The sequence below is a fragment of the Silene latifolia genome, chromosome 11 (assembly GCF_048544455.1).
Source record: "Silene latifolia isolate original U9 population chromosome 11, ASM4854445v1, whole genome shotgun sequence".
NCBI classification, from domain to species: domain Eukaryota; kingdom Viridiplantae; phylum Streptophyta; class Magnoliopsida; order Caryophyllales; family Caryophyllaceae; genus Silene; species Silene latifolia.
In genome coordinates, this window is record NC_133536.1 from 63032093 (window position 1) to 63044923 (window position 12831).

Below are 12831 nucleotides of genomic sequence, written 5' to 3' on the forward strand. Positions count from 1 at the left end.
CTGTGTTCTTCGGGGCGTGTCCCTGGCTGAGTGGAGTCACTTGCGGGAGTGGTTTCACGCCCATTATTCGCCTTCTGTGGAACCCGCCACAGAAGGGATGTGCACATTAATGGATTTGGGTTTATCGCTCGACGGAGATGAGCGGGGATTAGGTGGGAACAACTGCGGTCCCCCACTGGCGGCGTGGAGTGACCTGTTGCGATGGGCACTATGGCAGGGCTACACACTTTAGTGTGTAGTCAGTATTGTGGAGTTGGTGATGGAGTTCGGAGTATATCTGTGACGATTGAGCTGTGTTGATTTCTGTCTGATTGTGATTATAATTGTGTGATTAGTACTGACCCCGTTTAAATGTTTTAAAAACTGTGGTGATCCATTCGGGGGTGGTGAGCAGTTGCTTGACAGGTATATCTTGGATACGCGAGGGATATAGCTGGGGATGGAGTCATCACATATCAGAGTCTTTAGTCTTCCGCTGTGTTTGTTAAGACAGTTTCATTCAGTTGGTTTATAGTTTGAGGACGGTTGTATTTTACTTTACAGTTGGTTTTGTTATGTAATCACTTAAACTTATTTAATAAAGTACGTTTCTTTATTGTCTTATGATTATCATTGCCTCGGGTAACCGAGATGGTAGCACTTTCATGCCTTAAGTGGTCCTGGTAAGGCACTTGGAGTATGGGGGTGTTACAAATGGTATCAGAGCGACGATCCTGAAATCTCTAATCAATGAATCTAATGAACATAGGGAGTCAATTAAAATGAACCCGGGGTAGAAGTTGTGGGAGCTAATGCAAAGACTTGGGAGACGTCCTAAAGTCGCGAACTTGCCCTACAATTTTGAACCGGTCACCATGGGATATGAGTCGGGATCGCCATGTGTTTATCTTGTGAATTGTGTATCTATATAGTGATGTGTGGCATGAATCAGTGGATGTATGTATGTGGAGAATGGGGAATGTGTAGAGAAAGATGATAATGAGGTGATGTTATACATTATTGATTGAAAGCATGATAGTTGTTTTACGATATGGCATTATAGAAATATGGAAAGAAAGTTGGTTTGTTTTGAGTTATACATAGAGTTATGTATATATATATATGTTGTTGGTAGTGTTGTACGAGTTTATATAGCTGAAAGTTTGAGTAAGAGCATGAATAATTGGTGGAAAAAGATGAATAATTGTTGCATGATAATATTATTTGTGATTAAGCATGTTATATAATGGAAGTTATTTTATAATGTTGTTATACTAGTAACATGTGAATAGGGGACTTGATGTCATGTATTTGTGATTTTGTTTACGAAAAGTGATAGAATAAAAGCATGTGGGTAAATCATGATTGGCAAGTTAAATAAATTATATGCATGATGAATGTTGTTGCTTTGCTTTCGAAAATAGTAACATGTGATTGGGACTACTGGTTTTACAAGTATCGAGTCGCTTTTGTGCACCTTGTTGATGTTTAAGTTATTTGGAAGTAAAAATCAAATAGTTATATCGTCTGATTTCAGCAGAGTTGTCTTTAAACTGTTATAACTTGAAATGCATAAATGATTTTGATGTGATTCCAATTGAAGGTGATAGATTGTTCTTCTACGATTCTAACGATAGGTCACACGCCCAAAACGACTAAGAAACGAGTGAGTTATGACCGTTTTATGAAAACTGGACAGTGCTGAGAAATGCGTAGGGTACTCGATCGAGTGGCCCACACTCGATCGAGTGCACCTTGGTACTCGATCGAGTACCCCTTACATGATCGAGTAGCCCTGGTAATTTTTTTATACTTGTCTCTGACTTTTACCTACTCGATCGAGTAAGTCATTTACTCGATCGAGTGGCCTGTACTCGATTTAGTGACCCCTATTTTGGGTCATATGCTTATATTTTGACTTCGTTGCATATTATGTTTAATTCAAAGGTGTTATTTTGCTTCTTTAAGCATTGTTTTACATGTATGTTGGTCTTGATGCGTAAGTTACCCAATCTTATGGTGTAGTGAGTGGCACCTGTGGTGAGTATGAATTCGGTGGGAGGACATGAGTTATATGTGGTTGCGATAGATAGTGGAAAAAGAAAAAGGAAGATCAATATGGCTTATTGAGGCATGGAGCATGTGTTGTGGGATAAGGTGAGTGATATGGTTGTGTGTTGAGTAATGTAAAAGTAAGTAAATATATGCAAGGGATGATGTGAGTCTAAGGTACGTGAGAATGAATAGATTGAAAGGAAGAATGTGGATAGTAGCAACTTGAAATGTGTAAAGAATTATGGAGGGAGATGGTTAGGAATTGTGTTGGTTAAGAATATATGTAATGAAAGATCATTTTAGAGGGATTGAAAAAAGTGGTATATAGTGAACTTAATGGAGATATGGCGCGACGTAGATTTACAGATAGTGAGTGAGTTTGGGAATTTGTGTTATCAAGAGGTGAAACTAATGTGTGATTTACTTGGGCAATTAACGGTATAAAACGAATTTTGATTTCTAGAGATGTAAAAAGGGAGATGCAATTGTTTGAACATTAAACGTTGATTCTATGGACAGATTAGTGGCAAGGGTGAGTGATAGCATAATAAGAGAATATCTATGGTAAGAAAGAGGGAGATGATATTGATATAAAATAATGAGATGTGAGTTTTGGAGCAATGAGAAGGTAACCGGAGCACTAGAGGGTTGGATATAAATAATGAAGAGTTGAATTATTAAGGGATTTTGTCGAGGGTAAAAGAAAAGAATGAGGGGAGTAAAACTAGGAACATGTTCACCGAGGTTATGTGATATAAAAGTAAGGAATCGTCGAGATGTATGATACTATCATGAGGATTTGAGTTTACAGTTATATAGAAGTTCCAGGACAACATGATAATCATGAGTTTCGAGAAATTAAAGAAAGTAAAAGTTGGGTAAGGAATTTGCACGGTATGAGATTTTGGTGGTGAGTCGGGTGACGATACAATTAAGGATGGAATTGGAAATAGTTTTGAGGTAATTTTTGTTGATGGATTTGATGTTCGTTATTTGGGATGTTAACCAAAGATAGGAAAGAAACCATGCTGTTTAGAGATGAGTGTAAAAGGTTTGATGTCCGGACAGTGGTAGTGTTATGGTTTGTGACTAGTGGTTAAGGGTGATGGATATTAGAATGGTAGCAATTCTAAAGAGGTTGATTTTGTAGAGACCAGACTGATATGTATGGTTGTGAGAGAGTATAAGATGTGGTTATATGAGGCGGTTGTTAGTAGTTGAGTATTAATGGTATGGTTACAGTTGGCAGGGGGTGATGGATATGCGAATGAGAGCATATGTTATGAGGGGTATACGAGTTAAGCTCGGGTGAGAGGTAACTTTTATCAGGTGGTAACTTACGTGATCAGGATTGACTAGTTGGATGTGATTATGGGTCTAAGATGTATATAAATGTTTGTGTGAGGTTGTGACCTCACGAGAAGCGGTATGGTGTGATAGTTATAATGTTGTTATCTGAATGTTCTGTAATATATGTTGGATACGGTAACTTAATGGAATGATGATCAAAAGTGATAGTTTGGGTGGTCTGACATGACTGGTTATACTTGCATGTGTATTCATGATATATGTTTATTCAGTGAAAAGGTATGGATGGTATGCATGAGATTCTTGCCTGTTATTCCGAATGATATATGGTGTTGTGATCTAGTAAAGCAGTCTTGAGTAAGTTTTCTTGTCCGAGATGTTATATTGAGTCAGTGTTTATGGGATTGTGTATGTTGTGATGTCTATCGGTGTGGTTGTGGTGCCTCGGGTGGTGATCCGGGCACGGTACTTAGTGTTGTGATCCGGGTATTTTCGCACTGCGGTGTGGCTGTTGGTGGCGGTGTTGCGATGCCGTCACCGGTTGTGGTGGAGTAGGCGAGATGATTATGATACGAGTTTTCGAAAGTACATACCAATCAAACATAGATTGTTGTTTTGTTTGCTGCTGTTCCTTGCGAATTTTGGTTGAACATGTAGACTGTTGTTTTGTTTGTTGATTTTTCTTACCAGTTTCAGTTTGGGAATGAGGGTAAAGTATGATATGAAAGAGAGTTGTATATGTTTTTGTTGTTGTCACGGTATAGTGATATTCTGTTGATGGGACACAGTTGTCAGAAGTTGTTACAGTACATTTGATCTTGTTGTAGATGGGGCATTGGTGCACATAGTCATGGCAAGTGATTCGTAGAACATGTGTGGGTAGTGATCTGAAAGCTGTAGGTGGTTCATAATCTTTCGTTGAGACAGTGAGTGTAGGGTGTTGGGAATTAGTGTCATGTTAAGTTATGTATGAGTTTTGCGGTAATGAAAGAAAAGAACTTGAGGATCTAGTGTGGGTGTATGTAATAATTGTGGATCGTGAGTTATGAGTATAGAGATAGGTGCAGGTATAGAGGACTATGTCGTTTTGGCAGTAATAGGGAACAATTGAAGTTTTGATTAAGCTAAAGATTTTGTGGTATTGGTTAGATGAAGTGCAGAATGAGTTGAGGTATGAGAGTTGTTTAAGAGAGCCTTAGGTATATGCATGGCGAGTGTTTAGAGTATATGGGTTATCTTTGACATGCGGTGGTGATGAGGATAATGAGAAGATCTAGCTAGGATCTAGTATTAGTGAGTTACGAGGACGTAACATTTATCTTAAGAGGAGTAGGATGCGACAAAGAGAGTTTAATGGTTGTACAGGTTGCAGTAGATTTGGAAGTTTGAGTCTTGATGTAGAATAAAAGATTGATTTGTGTTGTGGTTGATTTTGTTAAAGGTCATGACCGTGCTTGTAGTAGTGTGATGCTTAGGAGTGTGAGAATTTTTTTCGATAGTGTTGACACTTGGATGATGACGTATATGAGTTCTATAGTGTTGACAGTTGGAGGACGAGGTTATGAGTGTGAGTAAACTTCGAGGACGAAGTTCCTTTTAAGGGTGGTAGAATGTAACATTCCGTTTGATATCTATGAGTGTCTTGATATTGGAATTGCTAGTGGATGATATATTACGGAGCTAGCAGCGTTTGTGGACGGTAGTTGGTAGTGTATGGAGTTAGTGTTGAGAGAGATAATGGAGTTGATACGATATCGTGAGCCATGTTGTGGAGGTAAGAATAGTTAGTGGAGTTGGTGTTACGAGTTCATGTTTTATAGGTTGGGTTTTCGTTTGAGTTCTTAGCTATGTTGTTGTGTCTTGGTCGAGTTAGTATGTTTGGTTTTATGTATGGGTTGAACTTCGGGGACGAAGTTCTTTTTAAGGAGGGAAGACTGTAATACTACGGTTTTATGAGTCTCTGGGTACTCTATCGAGTGGGCCTTACTCTGTCGAGTAAGGGTGTTTTGGTTTTTAAAACAGTGTTCTGTCTGTAGGGTACTCGATCGAGTAGCCTTGGTACTTGATCGAGTAGGGGGCACTCGATCGAGTACGTCAGCTACTCGATCGAGTGGCTCGGTTTACGGGTAATGTTTTATCGGGTTTTGTTAATAATGCGAATAAGTATATATACATTTCCGTCATCATCATTAAACACTTTTATCAAACCTAATTACTTCAAAAGAGATTTCAACCTACGTACTTCGCGTCTTTCACATTATTGACAAATCCCGGAGCTTGAGAGGTCGGAATTCATCATCCTTTACATTCTTGTGATCCTTGCATCGAGGGTAAGATCTACGTATCGATTTTATAGTATTTTATTAAGTTTGTTTAAACCCTAAATTGGGGGATTGGGGGTTTTTGTTAGTTTTTATGATTGTTAGTAATTATGTGATCATATGTTAGGAGGAGGATTCGTAGATGAGGCTTTTTGATAGCAGCTGTTGAGATCGTCTGATTGTATTGCATTCCAGGTAGGGTTTTCCCTACTCAGTATTAGTCCCATAATGTGTTGGTGGTGATTTGTGATTGTTGATTATTATCATACGAGTATTGTGACGGTTGTTGGTTTGATTGCTGTTCAATAGTTATGATTGTTTAACCTTCAAAAAAAAAAATAGTTGTGATTGTTTGTATCTGTCTGTGTTCTTCGGGGCGCGTCCCTGGCTGAGTGGAGTCACTTGCGGGAGTGGCTTCACGCCCATTATTCGCCTTCTGTGGAACCCGCCACAGAAGGGATGTGCACATTAATGGATTTGGGTTTATCGCTCGACGGAGATGAGCGGGGATTAGGTGGGAACGGCTGCGGTCCCCCACTGGCGGCGTGGAGTGACCTGTTGCGATGGGCACTCTGGCAGGGCTACATACTTTATTGTGTAGTCAGTATTGTGGAGTTGGTGATGGAGTTCGGAGTATATATGTGACGATTGAGCTGTGTTGATTTCTGTCTGATTGTGATTATAATTGTGTGATTAGTACTGACCCCGTTTAAATGTTTTAAAAACTGTGGTGATCCATTCGGGAGTGGTGAGCAGTTGCTTGACAGGTATATCTTGGATACGCGAGGGATATAGCTTGGGATGGAGTCATCACATATCAGAGTCTTTAGTCTTCCGCTGTGTTTGTTAAGACAGTTTCATTCAGTTGGTTTATAGTTTGAGGACGGTTGTATTTTACTTTACAGTTGGTTTTGTTATGTAATCACTTAAACTTATTTAATAAAGTACGTTTCTTTATTGTCTTATGATTATCATTGCCTCGGGTAACCGAGATGGTAGCACTTTCATGCCTTAAGTGGTTCTGGTAAGGCACTTGGAGTATGGGGGTGTTACATTATTAATTGGATTAATTACCTTTTGGAGGCTGATAACATGGAGTTTTTGGTTATTAACCTGCTTGCTACAATCAGGTGCATATGGTGTACGCGTAATAATCTCGTATTTAGAGGGGATTCATTCTCACCCGAGGCTTTCTACAACTTTCAATCTAAGACGACTGCTGAGGCAACTGCTGCTTATGAGGCTTCCCAAGGGATGGTAAGAACGAAGGGGTATTTTCCTGGTCTACCGCGTAATGAAGTTCGGGAAAAACTGGAAAATAGTATTCTGGTTTATCTGATAGGCACAGGCAGAGGGTGTAATACTATTAGGGTGAAAGTGGATGTTGGATAGAATACGTCATTAAAGTCTACTGTTGGCTGGGTGGCGTATGACCCTGAAGGTTCTATCATCTTTGAAGGCGGCAGGAGTTTTTGGTCTGAATCTGCTTTACAGGCTAAGGCAAAGGGTATCCGAGAAGCATTAAGATGGGCTAGCGCTAATGGGATTCTTCATTTGGATGTGTTTTCTGACTGCCTACAGATCTTGCTACAGATCACAAGAGTGAAGAATGGACACCATTTGACGCAAGGAATCCTACTTGATATTGAAGCTAGTTTACCTTTCTTTCACTGTATTAGTTTTAGTTTTATTCCTAGAAACCTGAATTCTATGGCTTATCGACTAGCGAAACGAGCCATGAGATTTTAAGAAAGGTTTCTTTTATAGCCAAAAATTTTTTTTAAGTAGAATTATAGGTGAATAGATTTTGAACGATTTTTTAAAATAATGCTCAAAAATAAAATATTTATTGTTTTGGGTCGATTTTGAAAATATTTGTCAAAATGGTTTCCACGTAGGTTCGGGTTTTTAAAACCTAAAACATGGAGTAAACACGCCATTGACAATGGCGTGTTTATTGAAAAAAAATAACTGACGTAAACACCCTTAGCAATGGCGTGTCTTTTGGGGTAGACACGCCAAGTAGTGGCGTGTATTTTAGTAATCTTAAAAGTCAAGAAAACCAAGCAGTAGTTGTGTATTGTCGGCACCGCACCCTTTTCTCTGTCCTCCTAGCATCAAACCATCACTTGGCCAAATTAATCCTCCATTGTCGCAAGATCCCTCCTTCCACAATAAAAACCACCAACAAGTATCATTCATGTAATTAAAAAGTTGTTGTGATTATGGCTTTTCAAATTGGTATGAATAATCAACTACATCACTAATTTTCCTTCTCTCATTTCGTTCGTTCATTTCGATCTCGATTCACACGACGACCACCACCACAAATTAACCACCAATTGAGCTCACCATTTCTCCCTCAACCACCAGCACATATCTCACTTCACACCATCCCTACCACCACTCGACCACCTTAACCCGTCGCTCTCACCATTTCGAACAACCATAAATGGACCCAGATACCGAGAGCCTCTTAGCACTGGGCTTGATTTAAGTCCACCAGAGAACATGCGTAATGTACTTCGAGATCCGTATTTGGGGGTGAGGATGAGTTTGAATGTTTGATGTTGTAAAGACATGGAAAATGGGTAAAGAATACACCCACTTTAGTTTGCTTTCTAGTTTGATAAAGATACGCCAACTGTAATTGCGTGTTCTCCATTTTTTTTTTATTTTTTTTGTTTGACATTAAACACGCCATTCCGAACGGCATGTCTATCCCGTGTTCCCGATTCAAAATTTTTCGAGCCTACGTGGACACCATTTCGACAAATAGTTTCAAAACCAACCCAAAACGATAAATATTTTATTTTTGAGCATTGTTTTAAAAAATCGTTCATAGATTTTAGTACTCCAGTATTTATGGGTTGATAATGACGCCTTTGAAGCATATCCAACATTTGGGCTAAAGACACCAAGGTGGGCATAAGAAGAAATGTGATTGTTAAGTAGAAATTGAGAAGAAGATAATATGAGTTTCAAGTCAAATTGGCTACTAATGATAAGTGTAAATCGGGCCAAGGAAATCAAAGAGGCTAGACAAAGTGCACACGGGGTATCCCCTAATGGACCAACATTACAAGCCTAACAGTGATAAGAAGAGAAGAAACACGGAGTAGCAAATACATGGAACAGTGTTTTCTGTCTAGTACTACGCGCGCGTCGCGGACCCAGGCGCGCGTGTCACGCAAGGCTGAAGTCGGTTTTTCATTGTTTCCTATTTCCAACTAGTTTATTATTATTATTTTTTATTTTTTCATAAAGTTTAGGATCCTTCTCATTAAATAAGGAATGAGATAGTACAAGATCCTTATGATACGGTCGTTTATGTACCAAAAATAAACCTAAATATACTAACAGAAGCTAGTGATAAGTAGGGTCGATCTCCACAGGGAGGCAAGATATCTATCTGTAAGTCCGTCTATCTAAGTCACAATTGGGGGTTTTGTATTTGATTTTCTAAACTGCTAAAAGTTAAGGGAAAGAGAAATAAAGTGAGAGCAGTAAAAGTGAGAAAATACGATAAGAGTGTTCAAATAAGGAGAGTATGCCAGGATTTCGGTTCACCATGGTAGTCTATCGACTCAGCTGCAAATAGCCTAGACAATCTACTGTGAGAAGGATAAAGGAAAGGTCCTTCCGGTCCACTTTCTATCCTAGAATTCCACTAATTTAACTTCCGTCCTCATTAGGGTAGTCTACTGTTCATAGCAGGTCTATTTACTCCAATCTTCCGATCTAGGGGTAAAATTAACCAAATTAATGTAATTTAGAAGCATGCATTCAACTAAATTGGTGTTAAAGTCATATTGCTATGGGGACAGATTCTCACATATAAATTATCTAGCCTATTCGCTACATCGTCACAATCCTACCATGGATTCCCTAATCCTAACATAAGAGAAATTAGCTACTCATATTACTAATGTTGTCAATATTAATAACAGTGAATGAACTAATTGAAAGCATTATGAAATAACAATAAAATTGCATAAATGAAATTAGGGCAGAAATTAATGATAAGAGAAACAAGGGATTAAAGCAATTAATAACAAGATTAAGATTAATAAAGAGAAGAGGGATTACAATCACAAGAATTCCGGCGTAAAGAACAACCCAAATCCGAGCAAAGAAATCCAAGAGCAAAGTTACAGTAGAAAGTTTTAGGGAAAGATTAAGAGAGTAAAGTGTATTAAGAGAAGTCTTAAAAGGTAAAAGAAGAAGTCTATTAACCTAGTTACGACTCCCTTATATAGGGAAGTGAAATTAACAAAACTAAACCTATCACGGGATAAAAATCCCGAGTATAATAGCTAAATACTCGATCGAGGACTTTTATATCACTCGATCGAGCAAATCCAAGCTAAAACCTCTCGATCGAAAGTACTCGATCGAACACTTATCAAAAAGGCCCCATTCGATCGAGTAGAAAAAGGAGTCGATCGAACACAATTGTACTCGATCGAGTACTTTCCAGCGCACAATTCCTGCTTCGCGCACTGAACTTCAAACAGCTGCCATTTGTTTGTTACTTGGGCAAATAGGGCGTTTCTAGTGGCGTTGGAAATATAAGAGAACAAGCTTTCATCTCCAATTGGAATCACCTGAAAATAAGTCTTAGAACTCGAGATATGTCTCTTCAAAGTAGGCACTAGTAATTTAAAGTTCTTCCTTTGCTTGCCTAGCTAACTTACTTCTTTGCGCATCTCAAAATAGTAGTCTTAAGGCTCCGACTCAACTAATCTCCTAAATGCATGCATAGGGACAGGTATTAAGCTTGATTATGCTCCTATTTGGTTCATTCCTGCAAATAAGACAAGAGAAACCAAAGTAGACAATTCGGGGGACATTTGTAGCTAAACACTACACAAAATGCATAGAAATGTGTGCAAATGAAGTACGAAATACCTATATAAAATGCACGCATCAAATCTCCCCAAACCAAACCGTTGCTTGTCCCCAAGCAAATTAAATGCAAAACTAATGGAACGGAAAAAGAAAGCTCAGAGCTAGCTATAACTTGTCTACTTGAACCAATTTAATGCAACGAAAATCAACAGTTACAGCTACAACGGTCAACAGGCAAAGGAGTTATAAGATGTCCATAAATAAAGCTGACCTATCGACCTTGCAAGACCAACAAAATCGGACTCTCACGTGATCACTCTTCTCTCATGAAGCAAAGGGTGAATTATATATGTATAAGAGAGAAAGAGAAACAGTCACTCACCTAAACTGCGATCTACATAACATGCATGCAACAAAAATGATAGACGATTCAAGTACTACACATACATTCCAACCAACAATGTCCGTCACAGCTGAGGGCTTACAAATGATATGGGAAAGTGAGGTTCAGGTGAGAAAAGGCAAAACAAATAATGGAAATGTGAAGGTAAAGCGTCAAGCTAGTTCCTAAACAAGGCCATATAAGACCATCCGAATCTCAACTGACTGTAAAATAAAGTACAAGTGCCTTTCATTGGCACACAACTCACTGTCCAAATACACTATCTCCTCAAAAATATATGAATAAACCAGAGGAGGGAGACCGTCACAAGATGAGAATAAGCATATACAGTCTCTTTTTCAACCAACTCAACTCAATTTTCTGATTTTTTTTCTTTTGTTTTCTTTCTTCTTCTGCATTCACGTGTGTTTGCACTCTTTTTTTTTTTTCGATTTTTTTTTTCCTATCACACGTGTTTTTTTCTTTTCTTTTCCACGTCTTTTTCTTTCATTCCTTCATCCTTCCTCATTTTTCCACCAACTCCAAACAATAAAAACGAACCAAACTCGCAACATGGATCAACATACCACAAACGACACACTAAACTAGCTTGACTGGGAAGGCTTAGTTTTGGATGTAGCTAATGGGTCAAAAAGGCTAAATTTGGCTTAAGTGGAGCTAAATGGGTGAAAAATGTAAGAAAAGGAAATTTGCAAGCACCTCCCTGCATGTGACACCGACCACAGACCTGAATGTATGCAATTGACAAGAAATCGAATTTCATAAATGTGCAAAAGTGATGAACATGCTATGCAAGGAGTACTACTCTCAATTCTTATGTAAACCGGTCATGAATGTCACCAGTTATAAGGCTCTAAAACTCAGAATTTATAGAGTAGGTTGCCAATTTATCAGGTCAAATCTAAACAGTCAGCTAAATTTGAACAAAAACTCGTAGATATGCGCAAGACTCAACTAATAACTATCAATTAGATGCAAGGCTTAAGTAAAAATGACAAGTTAAAGTGCAATTTCATCACGGAAATCTACCGTTCCGACCTCAACCTATATGCAAAATGAAACGTGAATATTTTTTGATTTTTTTGAAATTTTTTCAATTTTTATGAGATTTTTGGATTTTATTAACAATAAACGACTATGCATACAGAAATTAAACGTGATAACAGAAATGCAATAAAAACATAAATGCAGACACAGATATGGTGCATAACCTCCCCAAACCAAACCGTACAATGCCCTCATTGTACCCAAAACATGGAAAGGAAATACAAACTAAAAAGGAGAGAGTGAAGATGCGGAAAACTCACAAGATTACGCGAAGAAGGGACCTCCCCAAACCAGCCAGCAACATGGGAGGTCACAAACAGCTTCACAGTGGCGTCACAGGAAGCGAATCAAAGCGGAAGTACTTGATCGAAAGGACACAATGATCGATCGAGTGAACTGGCCGTCTAAGCAGTTCGATCGAGGAAACATGGCTCTCGATCGAAAGACCTTCTTTTGCAGGCACTCGATCGAGGAGAAGATATGTTCGATCGAGTGAAATCAGCAGCAAAAGGGTACGATCGAGTATAAAAGGCACTCGATCGAGCCATCCACGTTAGATTCCTGCAAAGATGCAATAAACAGCCCGCGACACTAACAAAACAAGCTAAATGTTCCAGTCTATGGTTTAAAAACCAATTATTACACACGCAACAAAAACTTAAAAGCAAATCAACTAAAAATTTAAACTCCGGGTTGCCTCTCGGACAGCGCTAGTTTCAGACAGGTCCCAGCTCGACCATCTTTTCTTCATCCAGCCATTTCAATTAAGCCCAGTCAAAACAGCTCAAAGCACGCAGCAGCCGATCAAATAACTGCGCACGTGCTACACAAAACTGTAAGTAGCACCATAAAATAGCAATAACATAG